The sequence below is a fragment of the Schistocerca nitens genome, chromosome 6 (assembly GCF_023898315.1).
Source record: "Schistocerca nitens isolate TAMUIC-IGC-003100 chromosome 6, iqSchNite1.1, whole genome shotgun sequence".
NCBI classification, from domain to species: Eukaryota; Metazoa; Arthropoda; class Insecta; order Orthoptera; family Acrididae; genus Schistocerca; species Schistocerca nitens.
In genome coordinates this window covers 176028645-176045207 of record NC_064619.1, presented here as the reverse complement: position 1 = coordinate 176045207, position 16563 = coordinate 176028645, and positions in this window count along the sequence as shown.

The window sequence follows — 16563 nt, the reverse complement described above, 5'->3', positions numbered from 1 at the left end:
CGGAACGACAGGTCTTTGGTTCAAGTCTTCCCTCGAGTGAAAATTCTAATTTTTTTATTTTCGCAAAGTTATCATCTGTCCGTTCGTTTATTGACGTTTCTGTTCACTGTAATAAGTTCAGTGTCTGTGTTTTGCGACCGCACCGCAAAACCGTGCGATTAGTAGACGAAAGGACGTGCCTCTCCAATGGGAACCGAAAACATTTGATCGCAAGGTCATAGGTCAACCGATTCCTCCACAGGAAAACACGTCTGATATATTCTATACGACACTGGTGGCGGCGTGTGCATCACATGACAGGAATATGTTGTCGACCCACCTAGCTTGCACACTTGGCGACTGGGTAAAAAGATTCTTCTACTTTGCCTGATTTAGGTTTTCATGTGTATGTGATAATCACTCCCAAAAAGTGATGAAAACATAAGAGTTTGTCAGATAATAAAAAATTAAACTTTTCTCTCGAGGGAAGACTTGAACCAAGGACCTCTCGCTCCGCAGCTGCTCACGCTAACCACGGGACCACGGGGCTCCTGAGCTCATACTGTCGTTGAAGTTGCCTATCTTGCGCATGGACTACTCAGTATGTATATTTTGCTTATTTGTTTCATAGTTCCACACAACTTCTTCCTGTTTTCTCGATTGATCTGTGTTCAGTTTTTCAAGGCCTATCCACTGTGCCAACTTATAACCAAATCTGAGGGGGGTGCGATGGGGAGGTTCCCTTGTAAGTTCGGCCGCCAAGTGCAAGTCTTATTTCATTCGACGCCACATTGGGCGACTTGCGCGCCGGAGATGAGGATGAAATGATGATGAGGACAACACAACACCCAGTCCCCGAGCGGAGAAAATCTCCAACCCGGCCGGGAATCCGACCAGGGCCCGCTTGCATGGGAGGCGAGCACGTTACCACCCAGATAAGCAGGCGTACTTTTAATTGATCATATAATATAAGGAAACGGACAAAATGTGAGCAAGTGCTTCGGCTAAGGCTGTGATGGAGCATCCGTCATTAGTGGCATGTTGTGCAAGAAAGTGTAATTCCTCCTTCTCTTTAGTGAATATTGGAATGTTATTTATTTTATATGATTAGCAAGAAGAGATAGCGGAATTATCTTAAAAGATGGGAGCAGCGTTAAAAATCGGTACAATCTGTGATTGTTGGTCCGATACTAACAGAGTGATGCGTGACCGTAGAAAGAAATGTAAGTGTTTCAACACCAGTACTTGTGTCGTATCTTAAAAGGAACGGATTTCTTGAAACAAGTTTTGAATAAATGCAGGTTCTTTTATTTATCATGCAATATGCATTTAAGGCTGTAGCAATGGCGGCCGATCAGTACCATCATCGTATTAGGAACACTCAATTTGGCGCTCTCCGTGAAAGTTTAAAAAAATTAAAAACAATGTTAGGACAATGATTATTAGTAATAATAAGCAGAAGTAATGCAGTTCTGAATCGCACGGAATAATCAAAGTTGTACAACATCACTTTCTGCTTTCTGTGCAGACGGAAGAGGCGCCAAATATAAGAGGACAAGAAAACTTAGCTAGCCCCAGCAAATGTTTTAAAACACAAACAGATCGATAAGTTTACAGTTTTTTATCATCATGTCAGATCTTGAGAATCTGTGGATTCTCTTTCACAATGTTCTGTTACGAAAGACTCAAGTCACAACTTAGATTTAGTTCTTAAAGGCTGTAGAGGAGAAGAGGTTAGTCAAGAGACAGTCCTGTATTTCGAAACATTTGAGAACATCAGCAGTTTTTTTGGCCAAAGATAGTAGGATTAAAAATTTATTCCGTGAATACTTCCAAGGTATGCTAAAGACTCCAAATCTAATGCGTTGGGCTGAAAGAAACCATCTATAGGCTTGAAGAGACATCCATTGACGTCCGTAAGGCTCTGACAGACATAATTCGTAAGAGTAAGAAATATAACGAATGGAACTGTAGAATAATCTTGCCCTTTTCAAATAGGATATAAACCGCTAGAAATAATTAATACAGTCTGTAAGGCTTTATGTTTTGATGCTACGGGCGTTGCGCCTGAATATGACATAACAACGTCGCTATCAGCATAAAAAGAGGACATTAAACGTCCCGTCGACGACGAAGTCATTAGAGGCGGTGAGCGAACTTTGTTAAGGACAGGATGAGTAAGGAAATCAACTGAACTGCATCCTTTTCAAGGGAACCACAACGGCATTTGTGTCAAGCTATGGGGGGGGGGGGAGGGGGACTTGCTGAAAACCTCAGTCTGCATCAGCGGACGGGCAGTTGAATTGCCGTTCTCTAGAATGTGAATCCAGTGTCCATCTTAATGTTGCGACGTATAGCTCGGCTGCCGTCACATATAGCTAGCATGAGAGGATCTTGCTACAGACTTTCGACTTCTGAGAAAGACGGGCCATTAAGTGTAAATTCCTAACACACGAATCAGAACGTTACAGAAACACTTCGACGAACTTCACAAGGATGAAAGGCTGGTCTGTGACTAGACAAAGTAACACTTTTTACACGTTGATTGACAACATTTATTTCCAACTAAATGCCTGGTTTTAAGGAATGATGTGTGTTATAGGCACAGAAGCTTTTCTCGTGTCTACCACCTGCGACAAAGACTTAAAAATGAAGCACATCAGTTTTTCAATGACATATGTTCATCATGTTTCTCCTGTCTGTTCAACACATCTAATGTTTTTTAATTTACGTTATTTAAAATATGCATATAAAAATGACGGTGTACAAGACTCAACAGAGACAGAATCGATATCTGGCTATTCGACATTCGCACAGCAGTCGTAGCACATTAAAAAAAAAAAAAGAAAAGAAAAGAAAAGAAAGGAAAAGCTATGGCTTTTGCAATAACAGAGCGTTCTTCTTCCAAGATAAAGTTGTTTTTTATCGATTTTTATCGATCGATGAGAAACACTCCCATATCTTAACACCACCTGCTCCGTACTTGAATGTTGACACTACACATGACGGCAGGTAAGGGCCTCCAGTCATTTGTGGAACCCAAACCCTCCTATCTGACTGCTGCAGGGTATAGCATGATTCATCGTTCGAAGTCATCCGTTTCCAGTCATCCACTGTCCAGTGGCATCACTCGTTACCCGTCTACATCGTCAGTTAGCACTGACTACAGAAATGTTTGGCTTATAAGGAGCTGATCGACCAAGGTACTCCAACCTTTTTAACTCGCCATGCACAGTCATTCTGCTACTTGGACTGCTGGTGGCACTTGGAAGTTACGAGTGAATCCTTGCGTTGATTTTGTAATGTCGGGGCTGCAGACTGGGCGAGAAAACACTATGTAATGAGGCATCGTCTTGCAATCGCCGTATGCGGCCGAGCATTGTGGTGGATGTTTCAACATCACATTTCAACATGACATATCCCCGGATTCGATTTTGTGATGCTGTTTGCAAAGGCTGTCATGATAGATGTTGGCACTGGCGGTTGGTCTATGCTACAGAAAATCGACCAGGAATACATTTTCTTTACCTCAAAATACCACACTCAGTAGCTTCCATATGGGCAGAACTGGTATGACTGTGGTCTTTGATAGTGAACACGTGTTCCTCCACAGTATGAAACGGCCTGTTTCTGCAATCTCATACAACTGTCGTTTATCGTTTGCAGTCACGATGAGATTCGAAGACAGAGAACACACTTGTCGTACTATCGCCTCAAAAACAGTAACACACTCCATAGGTGTTACTCGATGTGATCTTGTTTTGCCAAAGTAAGATCGTCCAGGCACCGATTTTTGTGGAGGTCCAGTCCGTCCAACACAGTTTCATTCAGCGTGCATCGCGAAGCATGGCAAAATATCCCAGGCAGAGTTGCCGTAATGAATCGTCCTTGGTCCTCAGTCTTCTCTTTCACAACGTGGACCACTTAGTCCGTCATCAGAGATGCCCGACTATTAACCGTCCAGGCATATACACTGTTGATCATTGAAACTTGTAAGATGAATTCAAGAAAAGTGATGTAAGCCATATTTCCATTCAATGTGTTACACTTCATATCTGTTCTCTGTACATTTTTCAACAATAATTTTCAATAGTCGATATGTTACGCAACAGAGGTCCTGAGTACAAAAAATTTGATCTTTGGATGCTAGTAGCATTGTCGCTGCTACAGCATTCTATAAGAGAAGCTAGTGAGTGATTTTGGTGTTGGCTATGCAACTGAGCGGCCTGAAATAGCTTGCAGGAAACAGAGATAGAGATGCAGAGGATGGTGAATTTTAGAATATGATTTGGTAAAGATAATGTTGTTGCTGCATTGCTTGTTCAAAAGCTGTATTCCAAAAACTGAAACTCATCCTCAGACAATTACAGCGGTCTTTACAAAATTTGCCTTTTTTAAACAAATATAACACTGCCATGAAATTAATTATTGAATTGGAAAAGGAGAGGTAAATATACAACCTCTGAGTGTAAGTCACGTGAATGCATAACTTTGCTTAATCACGTCTGGACGATGAAATTAACTAACCCAAACAAATAAAGAAAAATTCCATTACAAGCTTCCATTATCCAAACACATCATAACTACACACAAGCTAGCAGTGCAGTGACAACATTACCCCAGTTCTTAACTTGTCAAATTAATCTTTACCAAATCACATTCCAAAATTCATCATCCTCTGTATCTTTAACTCTTCTCTGCAAGCTATTTCAGACCGGCCATTAGCAAAGAGATCACCCAACTCCCTCATTAGTTTCTCTTCGAATGCTACAGCAACAGCAATAGCAATGCTACTAGCAACCACAGATCACATTGCTTGTGCTCAAACCTCTCTGAAAATAACTGTATGAAAAATGTCCAAAGAGCAGATACGAAGTATAACAAACCTGGCAAAAGAGTCACAAAAAATATACCAAATCTAGGCACTTGCTTTATTGTCAACAAGAAAATGATCGATTCAGTCTTGGATTTTTCTTCAAGTTGTGGAAGAATGTCAACGGTGTCTTTCAAATCTATGAATAAAGCTTATACGATAGTAAATTTCCATGCTACCACAAATGAATGAAACAAAAAAGAATCAGAATTAGTCGACAGAATTAGGGAATAACTTGAAGAAACAACTGACAAAGTTCCAAAACACCATTCCATAATTTTGATGGACGATTTTAATGCACAAATTGGTAGAGAAAAAAAGTATACACAAATTGTTGCTGACTACCCTGTACATAAAAGAACAAATAAAAATGGTGAGCGACTAACTGATATTTGTAAGAACTGTGATCTTCTTTTAAAATCCACAGCCTTCAAGCGTCTACCTCGAAAAGCCAAAACACCCTAACGCAATGTTTGGAGAATTCCAGCTGGACCATGTAGCTATTTCTAAAAAAAAGCCACCAGGGAAATTTTCAATGTTAAAGTTTTAAGGAATGCCAACATTAATTCTGATCATTGTCTCTGGTAAAAATGAATATCATCCCAGACAGCCGAAAGAATCTTTCCAATATTTCAAGAAAAACAGACCTCCAAAATTTGATGTATGTAAACTGAAAGATGTCAACAACAAATTTACAGACTGGAACAGAATTAAAGAAACCATGGCGCAATCAGCCACTGAAACTATACTGACCAATAAAAAATATAAACACCCGTGATGGAACGAAGATCGTAATGAAACAATTGAAAAGCAAAGACAGGCTTGGATAAAATGGAATAGCAAGAAAACCTCCGAAAATCACGAAAAATTCTTGAAGGTTAGGAAAGATACATCAAAACAATTTGGAATATTATTACAAGGGAGACAGGACAACCAAGAGTACAGGATGACGGCATCACCATCAAAGCGAATGGAAACTTGATAAACAACAAGCCGGAAGTCGAAAACATTTTGAATAATCATTTTTTAAATGATGTAGAGAAAATAGGATCTAAATGTTCATTAGAAGAAGCAAGGCAGTTAATGGAAGAGGCCTTACCCACACCATGTGATACAACTGAAATTCCCCCCACCTATCCATCTGAATTTAGGAAGATAATAAACTTTCTCAACAATAAAAGCTCACATGGGATTGATGGCATTTCCAGCAGGATAATAAAAGCTTGTTCCCAAGAAATAAGTGGGATTTTTAGCCACATATGTAATAGCTCTCTGAAGCAGGGTATTTTCCCAGATAGACTGAAGTATGCCATTGTTATACCACTGCATACGAAAGGGGATACATCTGATGTCAACAACTACCGCCCAATCTCTCTTCTGACTGCTTTATCCAAAATTCTTGAAAAAGTAATGTATTGTAGAGTAGCTTCACACCTTTGTAAAAATAAAGTTTTAACAAAATATCAGTTTGGTTTCCAGAAGAGTTTTTCAACTGAAAATGCTATATATACTTTCACTAATGAAATATTAAATGCTCTGGGTAACCGGAAGTCACCCGTTGGGATTTTTTGTGATCTATCAAAGGCTTTTGAGTGTGTAAATCATGGAATACTTCTAGATAAGCTCAAGTACTGTGGTATGAATGGGAAAGTGCTCAAATGGTTTAAAATAACTGGAAGAGTGCAGAAAGTTGAAATAAACAGTTCACATAATATGCAAAAAACTGGTGATTTCTCAAACTGGAGAACAATCAAGAATGGGGTGCCGCAAGGTTCGGTCTTGGGTCCTCTGCTGTTCTTAATATATATTAATGACTTGCCATTCTATACTCACGAAGATGCAAAGCTGGTACTTTTTGCCGATGATACTAGTATAGCTATCACACCCAACAGACAAGAATTAACTGGTGAAATTGTAAACGATGTTTTACAGAAAATAATTAAGTGGTTCTCTGCAAATGGGCTCTCATTAAACTTCGACAAAACACAGTATATACAGTTCCACACACTAAATGGAATGACCCCATTAATAAATATAGACTTCGATCAGAAATCGGTAGCTAATGTAGAATATTCAAAATTTCTAGGTGTATGCATTGTTGAGGGGTTGAACTGGAAAAAAAAAACACTGAGGATCTGCTGAAACGTTTGAGTTCAGCTACTTATGCTATTAGGGTCATTGCAAATTTTGGCGATATACATCTGAGTAAATTAGCTTACCACGCCTATTTTCATTCTCTGCTTTCGTATGGCGTCATATTCTGGGGTAACTCATCACTGAGTAAAAGAGTGTTCATTGCACAAAAGCGTGTAATCAGAATAATTGCTGGAGCTCATCCAAGATCATCCTGCAGACACTTATTTAAAGAGCTAGAAATCTTCACTGCAGCCTCACAATATATATATTCACTTATGAAATTTGTTATTAACAATCTGAACGAATTCAAAAGTAATAGCAGTGTACATGGCTACAACACTAGGAGAAAGGATGATCTTCACTACTCAAGGTTAAATCTAACTTTAGCTCAGAAGGGGGTAAATTATGCTGCCACAAAAGTCTTTGCTCACTTACCTAATACCATCAAAAGTCTGACAGATAGCCATATAGCATTTAAAAGTAAATTAAAAGAATTTCTTAATGGCAACTCCTTCTACTCATTAGATGAATTTTTGGATATAGTAAGTGGGTAATTTCCCAACCTCCACAAAAAAAATTTTTTTTGAGTGTCATGTAATATTTTGTCTAATGTAATAACTTGTATAGACACCTTTTATTAACCTGACACGTTCCACATCATTACGAAGTGTCGTATCCATGATCTATGGAACAAGTACTAATCTAATCTAATCTAGAACAACTAAGAGACCCTTCAACAAAAACCAAATTGATGAAACAGAAGCAAATTTTAGAAGACACCACACACGGGAATTTTATAAAGCCTTTAAATCACACCTATTGAAGTTTAAACCTCCTACGTTACATATAAGCGGACTCAATGGAAAACTAAATTTGAATGATAAATCATGCGCTGTAGCTTTTGGAAATTACTTTTCATCCCTACTGAATGCTGAAAATCCAAATGAAAAGCTTGACTTCTATCCTACTGTTCCTCCTGCAGATAGCCCCCCTCTCACATTAGATGAAATCATGAAAACTATACAAGGTTTGAAAAATAACAAATCTGGAGGTTAGGATCGCATCTTGGCTGAAATGTGGAAATACGCAGATCATGATACAATAAAACATCTCCATGATATCATAGTGAAGATTTGAAACTGAAACTCTACCTCCAGATTGGATCGTAGCAATTATTCACCCACTTCGTAAAAAATACGATATTACTGATGTGAATAACTACCGAGGAATCCCTTTGCTACCAACGACGTATAAGATCTTTTCCAAACTGTTGTTAAACAGAGCTGAATCAGTCTTAGATCAACAACTGGCGAATATCAAGTTGGTTTCAGGACATCAAGATCCTGTTCAGAGCAGATCCATAACCTGAAATCTGTTATATCATACGCCAAATCAAGATCAAAAACGTTTTTTGTGACCTTTGTCAACTTTCAAAAAGCGTATGGCTCAATTGATCGAGAAACAATAAAGAACACAATTGCCGAATTTGGTCTAGATACGAAAACAATCAATCTGATAAGCGCCACATTAAATAACACTGTGTCAAAGGTCAAGTTCAGAGGCGAACTATCAGAACCATTTGAAATATGTACAAGGGTGAGACAAGGTTACCTGCTCTCTCCATTGCTTTTCAACTGTGTCCTGCAAAAAATAGCCAGAGAGTGGAAAACAACCTTACCGCCAGATTATGGGATTCAAACTGGACTCAAAAGAAATGGCCTGAGTGGAAACTATTTGGCTTTTGCTGATGATCTGACACTCATTGCAAATAATATTGACTAAGCTAAGGTTCAAGTGTCCAGCCTACAATCAAATGCTGCTAAGAATGGCCTAAAAATAGCATTTAACAAAACTAAATGCATCACAAACACCGGACACGCTCCTCCTCATATTGAAATACAACAAGAGTAAATCAGGCAGTCGAAGAAATTTAAATATCTTGGAGAAATAATTACACCCAACGGTTCAGAAAATGCAGCTGTAGAAAGTAGATGTTCTAAAGTAGAAAGTGCTTTTTATCTGTGCAAAGACCTATACAAAAGCAAAAGCCTGTCTTTAAACCTAAAACTTTGTCATTATAACACCGTAATTAGACCGTCAGCTTTGTATGCATCAGAATGTTTAAACATGACGAAGAAAGGACTATTACGAAAACTTGAAATAAAAAATCGGAAAATTTAGAGGAAAATCCTTGGCCCTATCAAAGAAAACAGAGAATTCCGCCGAAGACACAACTGTGAATTATACGAACATACAGAAGACATTGTTACCAGTAGGAGGAAGCGGAGAATGATGTTTTTGGTCATCTGGAACGAATGAACCTGCAAAGACTTACTCATCGTATATATTCATCGTCAGTTTAAAAAACAAAATCGTATTCATAATGGGCAAGCCAAGTTAAAAAGGATTTACAGGAAGCCGAAATTTCATTTGATGACATTCAGGATCGAGAAGTTTTCAGAGGAAAAGTCAAAATTACTAAAAACCTTATTTCGTTTACTACGCCAGTTCAACGTCCTGCCTGCAAATGGTCAAAACAGAAAAAAACATAAAATTACAATGCACATTATATCACTTTTTTGAATTCCAAAATTAAGCTAGAAACCTTACAGACAGCTACACTAGGAAGGACGACAAACAACGAAATTTTACTCATTACGTATGTACATTGTGTTGAAAACAGTACTTGATTAATTTAAGAGTGATCTAGGAGTGTACATGGAGCAAACATTTGAACCCATATCTATCACTTCTGACAATAACAATGACTCTTACCCATTTTCACATCATTCTAGCTGAATATAGATGACAGATACGGGTATGTCATTCAAAACTGCATGCGTCATTCCATACTGCTTCAGCCACATATGCAAGAGTTCATGAATCATAGCAGCTGCCAAGTGGTTATGTGCTTGTCGCTTGGCAGTTCATGACCAGTTCTTTTCAATATGTGAGAGTCTGGAGAAAGTACAGTGCTGACTAGGCAGCAGTCGAACACCATTTGTATCGAGACAGGGCGGGCATTGTTTTGTTGAAAGACAAACTCATGAAGACGTCAAACATAGGGGCACAGCCACCAGGCTTAACTTGCCAGAAATGTAATGGTCGTTGTCCCAGTTACCAGCTATGCGAACCAGAGGTACCTGTGTTGTATAACTAATAGCAACCCATACCTTCATGCTAGCTGTTGAGTGTGCATGACGTTGAGAAATGCAGTCTGGCAGTTTTTGCTTTCCTCAGAGCCTCCATGAACGAACACGTCCATCATGGTACTATATGGAGAATGGGACTTGTTTGAAAAGACGACGTGGCGTCCTCCTCTGTTCCATATTGTCAATGTAATCACCGTTGTCAGCGCGCCTCTCTGCGTCCACACTGAGGAAAGTCACAAGAATGGTCGCTCTGCTGATAGAATGTGATGCTCTGAGGCCCGTAAAGACAAGCTGCGCCACGTGTGTCACAGCACGTGTCACTGCAGGCCTTACGAGTGCCAGCAGCTATCTCCAGCGGGGAGCGAGTAGCTTTTTCTGACGCGTTTAAACGCATGCAAAAACTCTATAGCACATAACAATGTTAAGACCTTCAGTGGGTACCTTTTCATTGACATTTCCCATGGGAACTGAATGGAGCCAAGCATTCGGTAAGTATGGTGGACAAGGCTAGTAGTGTGGTGTCACAAATAGTTCTTGTGGACTCCAGTGGTGTTCCAGATGACGTTGCTCTGTCCGGGTGAATACTTGTATTGTTGCAAACTGACTCACAGTATGTGACATGGATATACAATTCTACTCAGTCAATCGAACAATGTGTACGCCCTCTCAGACACTAGATACGTGGAGCTGCTGAGCTCCAGCAAGGCGCTGAGTATGATCCTCCAGAACGCATCTATTCTATACTTGAACGGCAGTCATAAAATGCAGTCTTGGTAGCTCACAGTCCTGCCACTGTACAGTTCCAACACGTGCTGGTACATGTTTCTGCTCCTTAGATGAGGCGTAATGCGATCTTTTCACAAACGAGCGACATTCAAATGTGATTTTTGAATAAGAAACCAACGTTGTAATCTCTCCTTACATAGAGACTGTAGATGATGTTGCTTTGAAATGCTTATCATTTGCCTGTCCAAACGTGGAACACAATTCATGCCAAACTGAGGTTTGTTGCACAGTGTAGAAATTCTAATACCCAGTACTGCACATCATGAATTCAGTATTCAGACCCATACCACTGACACATTAGCTTCACAAATTTAAACTTTGCTAGGTGGCAGATTCTGTTTATTCATAAACTCGTGGCAGGCCTATCAATTTCTGGAGTATTATCATATTCTACTACCATATCCACTATGCAGGTGGCCACTGTTTGAAGGGAATCTGGAATAGATAATTACAAAATTTTTTGTTGAGAAGACTTTCTTTTCTCTCGTCAGAAGTTGCTGCTTGTTGGGAGACTGCTTTCACAGCCCATTACGTGGTAAAGGCCCATGTCGCTGTCCTGGAAGGGTTCCCATGGCGGACGATTGCTAACGAACGGATGCCTAGTAAACGTTCAACTACACCCCTTGACTAATAGGCGTGTAGGAGTATGATCACTGGAGGCCCCGGTGGATGGCAGCAGAGTACTGCGTCAATAGAGCTCGCTCTCTCTGCAACCAGCTTTCCATCTAGCAACATGCATCTTCCTGAACTCCTTGATCCACTACTTCTTTTAGACATAACAGCTCCCTTCAGACATTTGGCATCTTCCCTGAGTTCACCTCATGTACTCCTAAATATGCAATAAAACAGGCAATGTATTGAACAGATTTCTCTGTTCTTCTTTAAAGCTCATTCACACTGGATGTCCACTTGCCCTCCTATCCTATTCACTGGCGTCACTGCAACGAGATAAAACCCTCTTTTCGATTCAAAAACCCTTATTATCGTGGATGGTGCCACTACTGGCGTGTTGCTGCTGATCAGGAGTTACAGTCTCCCACACAGCCTCATGACCACGTATGGCTTTTGCTAATAAACACTGTGAGCTGCGGGCTCTGCCTGTATCAACCAGCACATTCTGCCTGAAGCTAGTTACGTGGTACCCCAATGTTTGCCGAGCATGAGCGCCAAGCATGACGAGAAGGTTAGAGCAGCTAGGCCTAGATGCCATCATTAGCGTGTGGCCATCACTGAGACGCTGCCAACTTATCTTGCTGAGCAGTGGCTGGGCAAATTGTGGCTGAGCCACCATGCATTGTGCTTGTTGCGCTGCTGTAGTTTGCTGCAACTGCCATCACTGTAAGGGTCCAGTCGTCGACGCTGGAGTCGTCGTCATCTCGCCATTGCAGTCACCATTCCGCCGTATTCTAAGGCTCATGGGTTCCCCACGTTGTCGTGCCAAACGGTAGCGCCATTTTCACGCACCACATATACTGCAAGTCTTCATGGGATTCACATTACTGCCTCCCGGCGCCGATCTGCTGGTGGACAACTACGCAAGTGTAGCAGCACCGAAGATCAGAGATCTGCTTAGATTAGATTTCATTCCAATTGATCCGTAGTGAGGAGGTCCTCCAGGATGTGGAACATGTCAGAAAAACAACAATACATGACAAATATTTACAACTAAAACAAATAAGCTAATGTACCATTCCACAGGTCCCAAGTGGAATGATCGTCATTTTTTAATGAACAGTAAGAGTCATTTTACAAATACTAATGCACTGAATTTAAAATAAAAAAGTTTTTTATTTATGTATAAGGTAATAAACATGTAATACAATTACTGTAATACTTATTTACAATGAACACATTACTGCACTGAAATGGTGCAGAAGTTAGATTATACCTACACACACACACACACACACACACACACACACACACACACACACACACAAATTTTCAATGAACACATTACTGCACTGAAATTGTGCAGAAGTTATGTTGTACTTATATACAAATCAGTTGGTTTTACTAAGAAGTTCATCAATGGAGTAGAAGGAGTTGGCCACCAATAAATCCTTTAGGCTTCTCTTAAACTGAATTTCATTGGTTGTTAAGCTTTTCCTTGCAGTTGCCGTTTCTCGTCTTTGCTTTGAATCCTTGGTGAGGAATTTAGTAGAGTGATACTCAGATGAAGTGGGAAACAGTTGTCGTTGCGTCCGAGGGCGGGGGAAGATTTTGAGGCATTTACTGACAGAATGTGAACGATTTCACGTCGTACTTATACCCTGGGAAGGGACGCAGCACTTAATGCTGTCTTTCTATAGGAAGCTGAAGTGTGCAGAGTGGCTTTGTTTATCCAATACACAAATTAGAAATGAAGTCAAAGTGGAATCATCGTTTTTCTTTACATGAAACAGTCTGTTCGGCGCTAAAGCGAGACGGAACAGGGCAATTCGTTTCCACCCCTTCGTGCAATAGTGATTCACATCACATGTTTACAAACGAGGCAAACTGCAGACATTGTAGGTGGACAGGCCATACCACCTGCAGATGTTGCGCTCCTTGTTGTCCTAATTGTAAAGAGACTGCATGTTTGGGCATTAACTTCCCCTTGGTTGCAGGGTAGCTTGAACGGTGGCAGTGGCAGAGACAAGCATTACAGAAGCAATAGGAGAATAAATCAGGCAAACGGATAGGGGCAGACACAGCCACACCTCCAGTAAGAACAATTAATGCCATCAATTTTCCTATGCTGCAAGAAGTTGCAAGTGTGACTGTATTGGGAAAGATGCAAGGAAGAAAAATTAGAATTTTGAATGAAGCAGGCACTCAAGTAAGTTTACTGTTCTTACCCACTGACGGTAAGTGGGCATTTAAGCCGTCCTGCTGCCTTATTACTGACTTGGAGACCGAAGTAATTAAGCCTGCGGGAACATTTTATGTGAAGCCAGTAATTCAAGGAAGAAGGTATGAGTCTGAGATGAAGGCATTGCAGGAGAGACGGCAGCATTTTGGTATCATCCTGGGAAATGACTTCCTGCGCCATTGTGAGGGCTTGATTGACTACCAGTCATACACTCTTCGATTTGATGAAGAAATTTGCCTTTTTGGCGGCGATAGCGCCACGCAGATACAACGAACTCCGGGAAAGGGGCCCATTCCTCAAAATTCCGATTAACTGTATATCTTGGTGTTAAAAGCCGACGCCCCTGTAGCTATATGAAGCAGTACTGGGAAGGTTCTCTGGATACCGGCCAAAATCCGTGAACCTAGAAGAATTATTTTTCCGGCTGACTCGCTCACTCAGAATGATGTTCTTGAAAGATTTCAGGTCCACTTGAAGTGAGGCCTTTGTATGGCACAAACAGCGGATAAAAACTATGTGTTCCAGTTTGCTTGGATATTTTGGAGTGAAAGATGTTTATGTGGAACTATACTGATCAGTAACCAGGAGTTATCTAATGAACAGTTGCCTCCGGTGGGAGGAAAGCAGTTTCAGAGGAAAAGGAATCTGATATCTTTGCCCGTAAGAGAAGTTAATACAATCACACCACCCCTTAGAACAATCACACCACCCCTCAGAAATCGCTTCCAGGAGGAGTTGTGACTTTTGAGAGAATCATATCGAAACCTTATGTACCTATTGTTGGAGGAATTTGGATGATTGTTTGAGAAGAGGCAATATTTGCTGACCACTGACTTAACACACTATGAGATTCCGACTGGGAATACCAGACGGATGGTACAAAAACCTTATAGAAACCCACATCACTTGCAGAAATCGCTTCCAGGAGGAGTTGTGACTTTTTACAGAATCATATCGAAATCTTATGTATCTAAAAGGGATTAGCATGATTATTTGAGAAGAGGCAATATTTGCTGGCCACTGACTTAACATACTATGAGATTCCGATTGGGAATGCCAGACGGGTGGCACAAAAATCTTATCGAAACCCACATCACTTGCAGTCAGTTGTGGAGGAGAGTATTCGGCAACAGCTAGTTGTGGGAATCATACAACCCCATCCAGCCCCTGGTCATCGGCTACTATAGTAACCATTCTCAAAAAATAAATTAATGGTGAGAAATCCTGTAGCCTGTGTGTTGATGTGTGGGCAGTAAATAAAGTCACAACACTTGACACATTTCCCCTGTCTTTTATAGATAAAACTTTGGATAGGTTAGGGCAATGCAAGTATTTTACTGTCCAGGATATAAAATCAGGATAGTATTGTGCCCCAAGATAGGTCAAAAACTGCTTAGGATGCTGATAATCCTGCCACTGAGCACACATAAACCACAAACCACACACAAGAAAAATTATTTTGTAGTTTTCTCTGGGATATATGAGTTTTTTTATGGTGCCTTTTGGCAGACTCGTTTTAGGGGGTTGGAAGCCAACTATGTGCCTAGTTGATTTAGATAATATTATTGGATTCTCAGGAATTCTCAATTACGAACATGCCAAATGGCTAATGAGCATGTTGTCATGATTACAAGGACACATTTGAGTTTGAACCTGAAGAAATGTTTGTTTGTGGAAACACAGTATTAGTGCTGGGTTCATGTTATCAGATATCCTGGGGTGAAGCCTGATCACAACTAACAGAAGTAGTAGGCAATTTTCCTGCACCCACTAACACGAAGGTATTACAGAATTTTTGGGCACTGTAAATTATTACTTCCATTTTGTCTTTTATTATACCACAGTAATCTGTTGAGAAAGGAGTAACTTTTGAGTAGACTGCAGAATGCGAGACTGCAATGCAACAGATCAAAGATGTTTTAACTAGTTCTCCATTGCTGGCAAACCCTCATTTTGAGAGACCATTTGTACTGCGTGATGCATCTAATTTTTCATGTGGTGCATTTTAAGGCAAGAAGAAAATGGCAAAGAGGAACCAACTGGTTATGGTTTTCACCAACAACACAGCGCAGAAGTTAACTATAGTACCGCACAGAAGGATTTATTGGCCTTGGTGCTTACTGTAGAGCTGAAAGAAGCCCAGACACAGGATTCTGAGTGTTACCAGTGTGTCACTCTACAAGATTTTGTATCCAGAAATGATATTCTGTATCATAAAAACTCCCACCAGCAATCTATCAGTGTTACAAAAGGCACTTCAGCATCATATTATTGCCCAACCTCATGACAGCATTCAAGACTCTTATAGAAAGAAGTAGTCACTAATGCTTGGACTGCCACACATAACTGATGGAAAAATCAGCTGCATGATGTTGAGAAGTACATCTGTACTTGCCTTCATGCACACAAGAAGCGCAGCAAACATGGCCATGGATTCCATTGCAGACTTTACCAGAAGTCTTTAGGCCATTCGAGAATGTTGCCTTGGATATCACGGGACCATTCTCCATATCATGAGATCATTCCTGCAGACGCATTAGGAAAGTAAGTACTGTCTGTCAAAAATTGAACAGTTTTCAGATTACCTTGTTTTGGAACGAATTGCTGTTAAGATGGCCGAAAGCTAGCAAAGGCCTTCGCAAATCACTCAGTATTTCTATTTGGAGGCCCCCATACTATTTTGATGGACCAGGGAATAAATTTTATGTCTGCTTTATTTGTACAATTGTGAAAGTTGTTGAGGATTAAGAAGTGTAGAAGTACCCATTTCCAGCCCAAAGTCA